Genomic DNA, 17,023 nt, shown 5'->3' with positions numbered 1-17,023 from the left:
CCATTCTACCTGTCAACTGGTTTCAGCTATGTTGTTCTCCACAATTCCCCTCATGTTTCAACATTTATTATTTCATGCATACTGAAGTGCAGTTGAATGCAGTATTAATTCTGTTTTGTGCACATTATTATTATATATCCTATGGCCAAGCCCTGCTGAGTAGTACAGTGGTACCTCTGGTTACATACACTTCAGGTTACAGACTCTGCTCACCCAGAAATATTACCTCGGGTTAAGAACTTTGCTTCAGGATAAGAACAGAAATCGTGCAGCGGCGGTGCAACGGCAGCAGGAGGCCCCATTAGCTAAAGTGGTGCTTCAGGTTAAGAACAGTTTCAGGTTAAGAACAGACCTCCAGAACGAATTAAGTTCTTAACCCGAGGTACCACTGTATATACAAATACTGTCCCAGGCATAGTCCCCAAGGAGGTGCCGTCTAGGAGTGCAGATTAGTTTGCTAGAGATCAGCACCATGGTCAGCTCACTGCAGAGCTCATCTAGCAGAATCAGGTCAGAATACAAGGCAATCCAGAGCAGTGAGTATGGAAAGTTGCTCCAGCAACAGCCTGTGCATTTAAGTACTGTATAGTAAGTCCACAACTTAAGCAAGGGTTCGGTTCCCAGGAACTGCAAAAGCAAAATGCATAAAGCCAGGAAGGCCCTTAACCTGCAAGCTGCTCCCCTAGTTCTCAGACCACCTCCACTTGCTCTCTGTGCTCTTGCTAGGCCCGATTTCTCTCTCCAAATCTCCATCTCTCAGACTCTCTGACAACGCCTGAACACTCCCAGGGTGAGTGCAATGGCTGCCGGGATTGCTAACTGCTGTTTCCCACTCTCCCTACCACTCTCTTCCTACCACATATTTTGATTCTCCCTGTGTTTTTCTGATTTATTTATTGATTTTTTTCAATTGCCTTTGTAAGGTTGCAATCATATAAGAAAAGTGAGTGTACTGTAGGCCTGCAATCAGGTTAGTGTATCAAGCTCGGCACCCTAAGAAAAAACGTCTGGGGACTTAAAGAGGCCTGTTCTATTTCTCACGCTCTCTTTCTCCAGAGCAGCTAGGTTGTTCCAGCTGGAATTGGATGGTTAGTGCAGAGGTTGCCTCAAACACTACAGAGATGTCTGAGGAGGGGTTCTCTAAGTCAAGAGGAAAGTTAACTCCTCTAGCTCTGCAGCTCTAGCTAATGAATGTTTCCTGCAGCCAGTCATTTCTGACATCCGTGTTAGCAGACTCATCCACAAATACCAGCAGGTCTGAATCCTGGGCCACGCAACTTATGAAGAATGTGCACAATGTAAAGTATGTGCTAAGTATGCACTCCATGTATAGGAAAAGTGAACATCATGACTGAATCAGGCTCGTACTAATAAAACATTTCTGGACAAAAATCTGTAGCTATGCAATTTTAAGTATCTGAGGTCTTCTGATGGAGTATTATTCCCACAGAGTATTAAAACTGTGTTATTCTGGCAGGCCTTTCAAACTTGAGATTCTCTGCCAACCAGCTCTTACTGATGTGTTTGATATTTTTATTGTAATTTTATGTTTTAAACTGTGTACCACCTTGTGACATTTTATATGAAAGTGCAGTTTAGAAGTATTGGAGGAAAATAAAATATATGGAAAAGTATGTTTTTCATTCTTTGTAATTCATTGGTTTCCCAGCACCTGAAATGAACAGCACACCAAATGATAGTAACCTTGGGCTGAAGTTTTCTTATATGCCAGCAGCAGAAACGCCAGCAGAGGTGAATGGAACAAATGTGTTGTGGTGCTGACCAGACTAAGTCTGTTGCAGAAGCTTGTAGCTGCTTTGCAATCCCAGCACCGGCACACAAAACCTAGCACTCTCTGCAAACACCCAGTGTCCAGGGAAATCAAATGGTTTGTATTTCCAAGTAGCCGTATTGAGGATAAGAACTAGCAGTCTGGTGCACATTTCAAAAGCATCTTGTCTGTGCTGAAGCAAAGCAGGCAATTGCTGCAGCTTTTTGAGATATCAGGCTTTTAAATCCAGTGAAGGATAAAAATATATCACTTCAACTTAAGCATGTGATGAGGGAGAATTTCTCCTTTATCCCCAGGACTCTCTGATTTTTGCATGAAGGGCTGGGGAGTGGGAACTGATTGTAGCTTGCTGAACAACTGTGCTAAGGGTACATTCTATAGTAGTTCAAGTTTGGATAGAGGAGTAAACAAGAAAAAAAGAGAGGACTACCTAAAGGTATAATGGGCATGCAAGTCCTGCCTACACACAGACTGAAGCACAACTCAGTTTTTCCAATGTGAAACAAGATGTGTAGACAGAACACTAAAGAGTGTGTTGCATTCAAGAGAAGGGAATAGTTTCTGAGCTAAGGCTAGTGCATCTATATAAACTGATGCTAATGGCTGGACTTGAACTGGCAAGAGTTAATCTTTTTTAAATATATATATATAATTGTCCCTCCTGGCAGGGCCAAGTCTGGAACAGAGACTGGACAGGAGCAGGCTCAGGCAAAACCCGTCTGATTGTATGTGGATCCAGGCAGATCAACAATAGGTGGGAGCTGGAGTGCAATAAACAGGTAGAGGACTCCAAGTTCCCCATCCAGTGTGGTGTAGTGGATAAGAGCGGTGGACTGGTAATCTGGGGAACCGGGTTCGCGTCTCTGCTCCTCCACATGCAGCTGCTGGGTGACCTTGGGCTAGTCACACTTCTCTGAAGTCTCTCAGCCCCACTCACCTCACAGAGTGTTTGTTGTGGGGGTGGAAGGGAAAGGAGATTGTTAGCCGCTTTGAGACTCCTTAAGGGGAGTGAAAGGCGGGATATCAAGTCCAAACTCCTCTTTCTTCTTCTTCTTCTTCCATGAATATTGTGTTGGCCAGGAGGACAGGTCTGTTTTGTGGCTTGTAGTGGCAATGGTGCAACACATTCTTCTCCAGCCTGGTGCCCACTTGTTTTGGACTACAACTCCCATCAGCCCCAGTCAGCACATCTGGAGGGCACCAGTAGGGGTTAAGGATTAATTTCCCGCTAGTGGAGGCTGACTCAAGCCCCGCCCCACTAACTTAAGTCTGCCCTGAGCCAGCCCCCACCTCCCTATCCTCTTGCTTTGAACCAATCAGGAGGCAGCTTTGCCTGTGACTGATTCCACTCCCTGCTGCTCTCCCTGCCTTCCACCCCATCAGCTCCACCACTGTATCTAGCTGCCATATGCTGTTGTCCTTATTATTAGGTAATCACGTCTAACCTTTCCTGTAAACGAATAGCATTGCAATACTTAAGTTGTCAGTCCACAGGTTCCATTCAACAGCACTTTGAAGAGGAGAAAGAATGATTAAGACTGTGAGGCAGTATCACAGTCGTGTTTTTCTTTAACTTAATATCTTGAAAGGGTATTATTATTGCTCCTTCAAAGCTCAAGAGAACTCAAGGAACAACTTAGCTAACCTTTACCCAACTGGGAGATTAAGATTTCTCTTCACATGCTCAGATGGTTCAGAATGTTGAAAGTACAGAATGTTACGGACTGGAAGTTAATAGCAAGATCCTGGAGGGTGTGTTTTGAAAGCTGCCTAGTACAAACCCCCACAGCCACTGAACATAACTGAATGCATATAATCAAGGCTCAGGGAAACAGCAGCTTTAAGACACAGCTTCTAGCTTGCACTGGCTTCCTTTGTGGAAGAAAAAGTACAAAAACAGTGCTTAGAAGCAAATGCTGCAAACTAATTCTTGGCTAGCTTTATGTAAGGGCATAAGAGTCCAAGTGGATCAAAGCAAAAGGGTTATGCACTCCAGCACCCCATTTTCCACAGTGGCTTAGGTCTTGGGGAACCCCACAAACAGGCAGAACTGTGGGGGCAATAGCCTTCTCCTGATATTGCTCCCTGCCACTCATGTTGTTGTTCAGTCGTTTAGTCGTGTCCAACTCTTCGTGACCCCCTGGACCAGAGCACGCCAGGCACTTCTGTCTTCCACTGCCTCCCACAGTTTGGTCAAACTCATGCTGGTAGCTTTGAGAACACTGTCCAACCATCTTGTCCTCTGTTGTCCCCTTCTCCTTGTGCCCTCCATCTTTCCCAACATCAGGGTCTTTTCCAGGGAGTCTTCTCTTCTCATGAGGTGGCCAAAGTATTGGAGCCCCTGCCACTCATAGTCAGCAGCAATTTGGCTCCAGGTAGAGAGGTTTCACTTACAGCACAATCCTATGCATATGTGTCTATTCAGAAGTACAATGGGGCTCACTGCTAGGGAAGGGCTGTTGCTCTGTGGTAGAGCATCCTGCAGAAGGTCCTGGGCTCAATCCTCATTATCTACAGGTAGAGTTAGGTGAGAAATATACCTGAAACTCTATCCCCCCCCCGAATTAAATCCACCTAAGGTAGTAGACATCTTCAAATCTACTTTATTTTGCCTTCCCTGAATACTCTGCCCATCCATTTTCATTAGATCTTCCCTGAGTGGTAGCAGACTTTTTTACATAGTCAGCTTCCTTGTGAAGAAAGTACTATATAGGGAGCCTGAGAAATGCCAAGTTTAAGAGGCCTTGTAGCCTGAGACAAGCCGAACCTTTCACCAGAGCTCTTTGGCAGCTTATGGACACTTTGATAAGTTAGTTCTGCACAGATTTATAAAATAGTTGCAACAAACAGCTGTATGGCCATTAGGTATATATCTTTTTTTCACACCAGAACAATAGTGTCTGTCTAACAGAGTTTGCTTTTCTTCTTTCCTTTTTTGTTACGGATTATATAAAACTTGAAAATTAGTTTTTAAAAGATTGATTTTAGAGGCCACTAATAATCTGTGGCCCTAATCTGTCGCGTATAAATCCAGCACTGGGTGTCAGTTCCCCAGAAGCAACATGTAGCTTATGAAGTCCCCCATGTCTCTGCCCAGCCAGGCAAACATTCAAAACTGTCTCCTGCACTGACTATACTCCAAACCCAGCTATTAAACCACTTATCTTCAGGCCCCACTCAAGCTGGCAGAGGTCTAGCAGCTAATGGCTAGCTAACAACCCACCAAAAGGCCTTGATGTTCATTTTGTCGAGCATCCTCTAGTATCTATTTCAGAAATGCCTTAGCTGCAAAATTGCTGGCTGCCTCTTGAAAACAATAGCTTTTTCAATTACTGCATTCTTGTGGGAGCAGGCGAAAGGCTGTTTGAGACCATCTACTCTGGTATGATTTCCTAAGACGAAAGCCTTCCCACTAGTTGTTTTTATGCTTTTCTGCCAAAGAACTCAGAAAGTTGCCACTACTCATGGGCTAGATCAGCCTCTGCCAACTTTCCAGATGTCTTGGACTACTCTCCAGATGTCTTGGACTACAATTCCGATCAGCCCCGCTTGGGAAGTTATAGTCCCAAATTCATGGAGAGCACAAGGTTGGCAAAGGCAGGGCTAAATGTGCAAATGGTAAGAAACAGTACAAGCAGCCAAGACATTTTGCTTCCTGGAGAACAGGACATGCCACCTCCCCCTTAAAACACCCCCCCCCAAGAGCATAGTACCCGAGGTTGACCAAGTTGACCTGAGACAGAAAATTCCATAAGCACCCTTCCCAGGGAGTGTAAATACAATCCCAATAATAACAGTAGTAATAATAATTGTATTATATTATTTATATTATTATTATTAACTATTATTATTTATTTATATTATTACTAACAACAAGCTGGATTAACCATTAAGGAAAATAAGCACTTGCCTAGGCATCAAGGGAAGGGGGGCACTACAGAAATTTTCCACTGTTGGGTTTTTAGCATTAATGGTCACAAATTGCTCAGCTAAACGTTCATTTTTTCAACTGACGTATATTAAAAATCCCAACAGAACAACCATGCAACATGCTGGATGCCTTATCTTTACAAAGTATAGAAGCCAGTTGTGTAAGATTGGTTTGGAGGATCTGATCAAAGACTTTGCAATTAGAGAAAGTAGGAGTCCCCCCCCCCAATATAAACAAAGCGGAAGTATACAAAAATAAACATAATTTTCCACCTTACTGTAGATTTTGTTTCATTTCAAAAAATAAAATGTTATTTTACAGTTTATTATTGTTTATATTTTGATTTAGATATATATTTGGGGGAACAAAATCAGAAGGGAGTTGCTGCCATGGGCATTATGTGGATGTGCATTTTAATGAACTGAATAGAGTGAAGGAGTATGTTGTCATGGGGGCGGGGAAAATGTGTGTATGAACCAAACAGTGCTTAGTTTATCTTTTGGCTCCTATATCGTTAATCTTGTTAATTTTTTATAGATTATGAATGCTGCAGTACTTTGCGAATCCTATTGTTGTAATGGTGCTGTTTAGCTTTTTTTGTAATTGTTTTGCCGATGATCTGTTAATTATTCCATATGATTTACGTTGAGTTTGTGATGTCCCATTGTTGTTGTTTAGTCGTTAAGTCGTGTCCGACTCTTCGTGACTCCATGGACCAGAGCATGCCAGGCACTCCTGTCTTCGATGTACCATTATACTGTTGTTATTTATTGTTTGTAAACCGCTTTTCTATTCATGGGAACGGAAAGTTGCTTAGAAATATAATAACTCAAATCAATCAGTCCAACGACAGAGAGACCAACGGGAGGTGAAGCTGGAGCCAATGGCAGGCAGAGCAAATTGATTCCAGTTTTATCCCCATCTTCCTCCATGCAGAGTTACACAAGGGCAACAGAGACAGAAGAGGAGGAAGCTGATGGGCAGTTTGTAAGTAAGAAGGCAGGAAGGTAGGTGAGGTGTCGCTGAGGGAAGACTGAGGTTGGTGGGGCAGAGCCCCATTTGCTCCAGTGCAGCAGCCACTACTGAATAATTTCATGAGACCCAAGTGGTTGTCTCACCCTTCATAGGGACGCGGGTGGCGCTGCGGTCTAAACCACTGAGCCTCTTGGGCTTGCCAATCAGAAGGTTGGCAGTTCGAATCCCCACGACGGGGTGAGATCCCATTGCTCTGTCCCAGCCATAGCTGTCAATGTTTCCCTTTTTTAAAGAGAAATTCCCTTATTCCGAATAGGATTCCTTGCAAGAAAATGGAAAAGTTGACAGTTATGGTCCCAGCTACTGCCAACCTAGCAGTTCAAAAGCATGCCAGTGCAAGTAGATAAATAGGTACCACTGTGGCAGGAAGATAAACGGTGTTTTTGTGCGCTCTGGTTTCTGTCACAGTGTCCTGTTGCGCCAGAAGCGGTTAAGTCATGCTGACCACATGACCGGAAAGCTGTCTGTGGACAAACGCTGGCTCCCTTGGCCTGAAGGCGAGATGAGCACTGCAACCCCACAGTTGCCTTTGACTGGATTTAACCATCCAGGGGCCTTTTACCTGTACCATTTACCTTGTCTCACCCTTCCCAATAGTATAGTACATGGGTAGGCAAACTAAGGCCCGGGGGCCGGATCCAGCCCAATCACCTTCTAAATCTGGCTGTGGACAGTCCAGGAATCAGTGTGCTTTTATATGAGTAGAATGTGTGCTTTTATTTAAAATGCATCTCTGGGTTATTTGTGGGGCATAGGAATTTGTTCTTTTTTTCATTTCTTTTTCAAAATATAGTCTGCCCCCCCCCACAAGGTCTGAGGGACAGTGGACCAGCCCCCTGCTGAAAAAGTTTGCTGACCTCTGGTATAGTACATAACTTTTCGCTGAGCAGAGGGCACTTAACGTATGGCAATTAATGGCAGACTAGAATTCAACACAGTTACCTGATGAGCCCATGGGCCTGAGATCAAGGGACACGATGCCATGAAGGAGCATGCCAGCTTCTCCTTTTCAGCTCGATGAAAAGCAGACAACAAGGCTTCCTACCACCAACCTAGTACTGAAAGCGAGGAGATATAATTCACAGCAAGGGGTGATTTGGGCTTCTAGCAGTAAGAATCAAAGGAATTGAAGCTGACAGTGTTTGGCTGAGATCAACAGCAACAGTTCTTGGTCTCCTACAATGCTAATGGAATTCAGCTTTGTTCATTTTTTGGAACTATTATGCCTCTGGTCCGTCGCTGCAACAGGGAATATTCTGCAATCCAGACGTCCAAATAGATGGGGCGGGAAAGAAAATAACAAATGGCTTCTGAGAAAGATGGATGTCTTCTATTTATTACATTTTAACATCTCCAGGTAGGGCTAGGAGGGACCCCAGTCTGGAACCCTGGGGGTCAGTGTGGACAATTCAGAGCTAGACAGACCAATGTTCTGACTTAGTATTAGTCAGCTTCCTTAAGTTCCTATCCCTTGCAGGCATGTGTGAACACTTTGTATGACTGAGTGCTCTTGAATTATTTGAATAATTTTTGAAAACTGGTATCATTGCATCAATCTCTTCGCCCTTATCCTCTGAACCCAGGTGGCATTTGTGACGTTGTCCCTGAACTCAAAAGCAGAAGATGTACCTATGTAATACACAAGGTGGGCCTTTTGTTTCATTCTAGGCAATGACCAAGGTCTGCATCGGGGCAGACCAAGCTTTGCCTTTCCATTTCTGCTTACGGTTAAAAATACTCAAGAAGTTAACAAGATAGAGGCTTGCACTGTTCTCTTTTGATTTCTGCAGTGGTAGAAAAGATGAGGCCAGGGCAAAAGTCCAGGGATAGCTGGGCTTGATAAAGCTATTCAGATTAGGTCACGTGAGCTTCCCTATTGCTGGCAGGTGCTAATCTCAGCTCCCAGATGAATGTGCAACTTCATCAGCATGATGTAGTGCTGTTAAACAGATTCATAGAATTGTAGAGTTGGAAGGGACTCAAAAGAAAACCTCAAAATTCAGGTTTTTGGGAGACTGGGAATGTTCAACTGTGTTGTGTTTTAAGCTCCATTTTTTAAAATTTGGGCAGAGCTAAAAACTCACAAAAGCAACTGAACAAGAACCTGAGATACTGTTTCAGAAGAAAATTTGGAAACTTTTCTTCGTGGTATGGCAAAAATGCTAACTAGTATTGCCATTTTTACCGTACTACTCCCATCACTTTTTTAAAAATGTAGAGGTCACACTAAGCAGCATAGATGTACTGGACTTTTCCTTCTCATCTAGAGAAGAAGAAGCAGATACAGCCTCATTAAAATGTATCCTTGCGTAGCTTCGTCGCCCATAGAGCCTTTTCACAAATCTGAACTAGGTGCTGCTGCTTGGCTATACATTGTTTATAGCAGTGTTTCCCAACCTTTTTTGGGCAAAGGCACACTTGTTTGATGAAAAAAATCTCGAGGCACACCACCATTACAGCCCCGTGACGTCAGCGCGCAGCGTCACGCCGGGAGGGACACACGAAAGTGTAAGTTTCAATTTTTTCCCCTCCCCCTTGCCGGGGAACCTCCAAGCTTTGGGGGTGGGGGGGAGGAGGCAGCAAAGCGAGGGACTGAGGGACTCCTCCAACGACAAGGGTTGGGGAAGAAGAGAAAGGGCTATTCCGCTCCAGTCCTTTCTGAAGGAGCTGAGGGTGGGGGTCCTCCGGCGCCTTCGGCGAAACGGCGCCGGCCCAGAGCGCTTCTAGGAGGCTGCCTTTGTGCACGACGTAAAGCCCTCTTTCCCTCCCTCCAGCCCCGTGTCACCTGTGGAAAAGGGGGCTGGATCCAGTGACGCAACTCGGAAAACTGTTAGGGAAGCCAGAGCAGGAAAGTGAGTGGGGGGCGGTGTCGCCGCTTTAACCCACGTTTCCTTTTTGAAAGAGAAACTTAAGACTAGATGACCCTTGGGACCCCTGCCAACTCTACAGTTCTATGGCCCTTTGTGGAGGGGGGGCAGCACCTGGAAAGACGGGCTAGGGGATAATTGGGGCGGCCGCCTTAGGCACACCAGAAGCGAAGCACGTCCTGAGCTACAAAAACAAACCCAATTCCTGCCTCGTTTTTTGCAGTTTCTGCAAAGCGAGGGAGTCTCCCCCGCCTCCATTCCTCGGTGCCTCCTCCTCCCCCTGCTCCCCACTACGGGTCTCCCCTGCACTTGGCCAGGCCGCCTCGCCCTCCTTCCTTTCCCAGAGCAGTGGCTCAGAGCGCCTCCTTGCACCACAAGTACACTCCGTGGGGAGGGAGCGGAAGCCCAGACCAGCCCCCAACCCGCTTAGTCCGACCCCTCAAACCTTCCCAAAATAAGAACTCTGCGTTCTACAACGTCACCCCCCAGCAGGGCCCCCTTTATTCCCGGTGAGAGGGGGGCGGCAGAGGGAAAAAGCTGCTTCCCACACTTACCCGCCGCCATCTTGACTTCCCGCAATGAGCTGGATGTGGCGCCTAAGCTCCCTGCCGTCGCTTCTCCGCCTCCTCTACTTTGCCCAAGGCTTCAGGGTCGCCGGCCGATTCATCCATCGGCCGCTCTTTCAAGCCCACTCGGAGGAGGAATGAGTCGAAAGAGCCAGAGACGCAGCCGCAGTGGAAGCCCCACCCCTCCCTTCCAGTCTCGGGGCGGGGCAGAGGCCACCAGGCTGGCAAGCAGAGCGCCGAGAGCGAGGAAGCTGATGCAACGCGGAGGCAGACCCCGGCTGGCGTGTGTTTCCCAACCTTTTTTGGACTCGCCCGCCTCCCTCCAGGCAACATCTCGCGGCACACCAGGCAACATCTCGCGGCACACTAGTGTGCCGCGGAACACCGGTTGGGAAACACTGGTTTATAGCACAAGTCAAGTCCAGCTCAAGACATACCTTTGGGTTAGTCTTCCAATCAGCAGAGTGGCATTTCCTCCAGCTCCTTATTATTCCACTTGCAGATCATTGTTTTTGAGAACTTCAGCCCTTCCTTCCCCACCTACGACACAAGTCTCTTGCTTTTTCTGCCCTGTAATTGCCGGCATGTAGCATCAATGTGTCAGCTGTCAGCCAGAAGACACTTGTCGGCTGCCCTTCAAACTATGCCGTTGCTTGGCACCGATGATAGGAAGTTAGTTAAAATGCTCTGTGCACCCTTTGAAGAGGCCAACTACAATTTGGAAAAGGAACAGGGCATATGCATTGGGTACTCCAAATGGCAGGTTTAAGAGGGCTTCAGTGGCAATGTTCATAATGCATAATGTGGGTCTTGGCTTTCTAACATAGGCTCCTACAGCCTTTCAAGAACTAAGGTTTGATCAAACAAAAATATAATGGGAATTAGTCTTAGTGTTTTATCTTAAAATGTGGTGATATGTATTTATTTAGAAGTGTGCAGCTTGCATGCATGTAGCCCACAGCTTTGCTTAGAAGCAAGTCCTACTGTGTTTAGTGGAGCCTACTCCAAGGTAAGGGACGCAGGTGGCACTGTGAGTAAAACCTCAGCGCCTAGGGCTTGCCGATCGCATGGTCGGCGGTTCGAATCCCCGCTGCAGGGTGAGCTCCCGTCTTTCGGTCCCAGCTCCTGCCCACCTAGCAGTTCGAAAGCACCCATAAGTGCAAGTAGATAAATAGGTACCGCTTTATAGCGGGAAGGTAAACGGCGTTTCCGTGGGCTGCGCTGGTGCCGGCTCACCAGAGCAGCTTTGTCACGCTGGCCACGTGACCCGGAAGTGTCTTTGGACAGCGCTGGCCCCCGGCCTCTTAAGTGAGATGGGCACACAACCCTAGAGTCGGACACGACTGGCCCATATGGGCAGGGGTACCTTTACCTTTACCTTTACTCCAAGGTAAAAGTGGATAGCAATGCAATGCCTTCCCCCTCTTTTTAACACCCATGTAGGATTGTAATCTGGAGCCACCACATAAACCCAAGTCATGATCCATCATCCAACCAACTTTAAGCACAGTTTGCCCATTGATTTCAATAGCAGAGCTAAGCATTTAATTAGCAGTTCTTAGAATGCTGCTTTGGCTGAAATCATGCCCTTAATTCTGGGTATCTTAACATGCTAGTCATTGAATATTTATGAGCAACCAGAAATACTTTTGGTTAGTGACACTGAATAGAAAGCACATGCTTTATAAATATAAGCAAATATTGAAATATTTGCTATGCAATCCACTGTTCCATGGGTGCTCCAAAGCATATATAGAGCTTCAAGTGAGCAGTTTTCTTCATTCAATTCATTGTTTAGGCATTTTCATGCATGAGAGAGGAATGTGTGCAATATAGCCAAACCTGCCATTGTACCGAATGGGGAACTTCTTGCTTGCAGGGGAGCTCCATGTGTGCACCGGAGCAAAGGTGCCTGAAAGGATCCTCTGGATTGGTTCACTGGTCCTGTCTACTCTTAACAGCAAGGAGGACATCTAGCAGTAAGGAGCAACCAAGTCAAATGGGAGCATTTTGCCCTGAATCACCAAGTGCTGGAAGGCATACTTTCAATGATCATCTATTTTCCCTCTGTTTGCATGACAAAAGTTTCTGCTCACACATTTCTTTCTAGGAACAAAACAAATGCGTCAAACTGTATTTTATGCTGAGGAGGCCAAATAGCAAGAATTGAAATAAGAATCTCATTTTTCAAGGCCAGATTTCTCTCCCCGCCACCCCAGCTAGCTCTCTTGCAGCAAACATAAAAAGATCTTTTAGAAATGTTTCTAATGCTTCCGAGATGCTTAATGTCTCTCAGTGGGGCTCTGCTGAGGCAAGAGTCACACTTCAGCAATCAAATTTGTCATCTAAAGAGACAGAGAAGGACTGCTTGCCTCCCACTATTTGTTTGATTGCTATTATGTGCCCGTCTGGAGATGAGCTGTGGGAAAATAAACAAAGCAATTTGAAGAGAGGAAGTTGCCTTCTCCAAAGCCAGTCCATTGGTCTATCTAGCTGACTACTGTCTTTGCCAGGGTTGCTGAACCTGCTGGACTCTAACTCCCATCAGCCCTAAGTAGCATAGCCAATGGCAAAGGATGATGGGAGCTGTAGTCCAGAAACATCTGGAGAGTCACAGATGCCCCATTTCTGGTCTATACTGATTGGCAGTGCATGGCAGGACAGAATCTCAAACAAAGATGTGCTCTCCCAATCCCACATTCCCACTATGTTTGTACTCCTTTCTCAGCGATGTCTATACTGGCTTGGTCCTGTCCACAGAATGGAATATGACAGGATCCTCAAGAACATGCTCTACGGGGAGCTGGCTTCTGGCACCAGACCCATGAAGGCTGGCAACATCCCCTGCCATGTGGGAATCCCTTGCAGGCGGCCGCAGTGCCTGGAGACAAGGAGGAATGACTGCTGGGAAGAGTGCAGAGGAAAGATACCCCATCATGCATCTGCAGCAGCAGAACCAGACACTTTCATCTTCCCCAGCTGCAACAAAACATGTCTCTCCCATATTGGTCTCTACAGCCACAGCAGGCGCTGCAACCTTCCAACAGACTTCACCCTTAAAGGCACACTCCTTCATTGTCTCTTGAGACAAACAGATGACAACAACTCCAGGCTGTTAGGAGGTTTTTTCCCCAGCCTTAACCTGGAGATGAAAGTATTGAACATAGGAATTTTTGCATATAAAGTGTGTGCTCTACCACTTTGCTATGGCCACAGAGTCACAGAGATTGAACATATCAGACCCTCAAATCGACTTCCCCCATAAGGCGGAACACCGTTGATCAAATTGTAGCACCAGTCTCCTTGCCTTTTTGTGATAGATGCCTTAAAAAGGTAAAGGTACCCCTGCCCATACGGGCCAGTCTTGACAGACTCTGGGGTTGTGCGCTCATCTCACTCTATAGGCCGGGAGCCAGCGCTGTCCGCAGACACTTCTGGGTCACGTGGCCAGTGTGACAAAGCTGCTCTGGCGAGCCAGAGCCGCACACGGAAATGCCGTTTACCTTCCCACTAGTAAGCAGTCCCTATTCATCTACTTGCCCCCGGGGGTGCTTTCGAAGTGCTAGGTTGGCAGGCGCTGGGACTGAGCAGCGGGAGCACACCCCGCCACGGGAATTCGAACCGCCAACCATGCGATCGACAAGTCCTAGGCGCTGAGGTTTAACCCACAGCGCCACCCGCGTCCCGATAGATGCCTTAGCCTATTGCTTTTCTAAGGCTATGTATGGAATGCATAATAATTTAGATAAAACTGGAGTGGGTGTCAAGGTGGTCTGTAGATTTCATTATGGCCCCCCTATTTTTCTCTGTATAATCTGGGCACTGCATCCAGTCAGAATTTGCCATCCATCAATACTGGAGAAATACCCCAACCCTGGGTGCATATAGCCACATTATGGAGCTAACACAGCACAATTCTCTACAGGGAACATCCCATATTATCTCTGGGTTATCTTGTGGGGGTGGGGGTAACATACACCTCCTCCAGCATGATGTACCAGAATGAAACTAGAAAGCAAAACAAAAACAAAAACACCCCCTCCCCCCAAAAAGAACCCTACTGAGCATGAGCACTGCAAAATTCTTCTTGCTCCACACTTTTAAAAACCTTAAAGGGCCATGCATGTGGGTTGCCAGTGTACAGTGGTACCTCTGGATGCGAACGGGATCCATTCTGGAGCCCCGTTCGCATCTAGAAGTGAAAACAACCCGCGTCCACGGGTCGCGATTCGTCGCTTCTGCACGAGCAGCGAAACCCGGTCATTTTGACCGTCTGCGCATGCACGAGCAGCGAAACCCTGAAGTAATGCACTCCATTACATCCGGGTCACCACAGCACGCAACCCAAAAATACTTATCCCGAAGCTACTTCAACCCGAGGTATGACTGTTTCTGCAGTGATTGCCAGACAGACACATTATGCATCACCATTCACAAATAATGCCTGTATGTTGACAGTAAAGTGTGAGACTTCAGAACTGAGAAGCCTGTGCATGTGTGGATGTCACATGCCAGAACGGGTTGCCAACTTTTTAATCAACCCTTGCACCTGTGCCCTGAGCCACAGCCTGATTTACTGCAGGAATTACTAAGTGAAGTTTTTCAAGGCATGGATCAAAAACATTTTTACCTGCTAATTGCTGCTAATCGAGTCATTGCTAAAGGCACAGAAGGGAGTGTGGAATTCTGGCAACCTTAGTACCTGGTCTACTTGGAGATTAGGCCACATGCATTTTCCAAACTAAAGGTCCTGAGTTGAGCTCTATTTGATATGGCAGGGGAGAGAGAACTGAAATATTGACTCAGATCCTGCCACAAACTATGCTTTCATAAACCCAAAATAATGTAACCTTGCTTCATTTGAATATAGCTCATTTGTAAAAAGTTTTATTCGTAAAGCTGGAAAACTGAAAGGAAATTTGCTCCCTAATAAACAAAGCATTGAATTCCATTTGCCATTTAACCCTCACAGCCTTGATTCAGAAAAGTGCTTAACAATATGCTTACATAATTTCATTGCTTTCCCACCATCGTACTTTCATGTTTTTCTGCAGTACTGAGAATTCTCAGGGGCTACATCTTGGAGAAAGGCAAAGTGGGGTGGGGAGGGGAATACAAGCAAAAATGTGGGACTGTATCAAAAGGTTATTGCTTAAAATTCAGAGTTTGGCCTTAACGTTTGCAACAAAGAAGTTAACAGAAGCAGAAAACATGGTATCACCTTAGGCTTTCTGAGAATTTAATTCTATTAGGATTTACTAGGTCATTTGTTTTTGATAGGGGGTGATTTTTAAGTGAACTCATTAGAGTCAGACAAATGCATTGTACAACACAACACTGTCATGTAGAGTGCTCCTGTTTACGTTCGAGCTCCAACCATGCCCTTTTTTCAGGATATTCCATTCCATCCCCCCCCCAGCTTTCCCAAAACAAAACCCCAACAGTCTCCCAGGATTCTATAGCCAGCCATTGAGCACGTTCCATCCGCATTGGGGCTCATTTACTCGCCCTCCCCTTAGGTGTGTCGTCCCCCCCCCAACAAAAAAAGATTTCTCATACTTCAAACTTTGTGGTCCTCCCAGCCTGTTCATATCCTCTTTGTGTGTGCTGGTGTTGTTGTTTTGTCTACACGAAGACTGGCACTTGGAGAATTGAGTACCCTATCAGTATATACGATGTGCAAGAGACCACAAAGGTCAACCTTTGATTGCAAGAAGCATTGCGTGGCGAGTTCCCACCCCCCACCAGGATAAATAAAGAGACGAGACACCATAATATAAGGTTAATTGGGCGAATTAGGCCACAACTTTATTGAATTCAGGAATGAGAGGCATTGGCTTAGGCACTGGTCCTAACGACTATCCGGCTCCAGCCCATTTGCTGGAGACACGGGGAAGGGTTAACACTATATCGGGGGAGTCTCCTGCCGAGGCACGTCGACTAGGAGCTCCCCCGGGTCACCGCTCTGGGGCGTGCCTTTGGCCCTCACCTCCTTAGGCTTTGGACAGGGCCACACCCCCCGGAGTCCTTTAACGGACCACCCTTTGCTCACTCGGGGGAGGTGATGGTGTTCCTCCCCCACACACGTCCTCTTAACCCCTTCTTACCAATGCCTACTGCCAATGCCGAGAAGTTGTGACGAGTTGCTACGAGGTAGGTGAAAAACCAAAAGGCTAGAAATTGCCAATTAGGAAAAATTCCTACCATGCCCCTTGCGGCGACAGACCAAAGTCCATAGCAAAGTCAAAAGACCTACCTAAAGCCCACTTAAAGGGAGGGAGGGTGGGAAAAACGTGAGGGCTAGCCGGCGAAAAGAGGGCGAGCCCCCTCTGCGCCGGCCCTAAATAGGACGGGCCATGCCCCCCAGCCAGCTGATTGGCTGGCTGGGTGGGCAGGCCCGGCCGGGATTCCCCTGCTCTCGCGGGGGCTGCGACCAGCCCCCGCTCATGTGGGGTGGGCGTGAAGCCCGCAACCCCACCTCCTGGGCAAGCCGGAAGTGGCTTTCTCCAAGTCTGTAACTTCAGCACTGAGTTAATGGCCTGTTAACTTCATCAGTGCCACACGGCTCTGAAGGAGAACCTCCACACATTGCTGGTGTCAAAGCAGCTAAGTGTGCAAACACATGCATCTTACAGGTAGCTTGCCAGGCAGCTGCAGAATCCTGAATAATGGAAGACGGTGGCAAATATGCGACTTTACTTTGTTGGGATGCGGAAAATGGCCTTGTGAGGCAGAGAACTGAGGATCTTCATAAGTTTCTCTCTCGTCATTGGCAGCCCGTTTTCTCTATCAAAACAAGCCCTTCGTGAAATGTGAGGTTGTTTAATTAGCT

This window comes from Podarcis bocagei (assembly GCF_964188305.1).
Source record: "Podarcis bocagei genome assembly, chromosome: 12".
In the NCBI taxonomy this organism is placed as follows: Eukaryota; Metazoa; Chordata; class Lepidosauria; order Squamata; family Lacertidae; genus Podarcis; species Podarcis bocagei.
Note: the sequence above shows the minus strand (reverse complement) of the source record.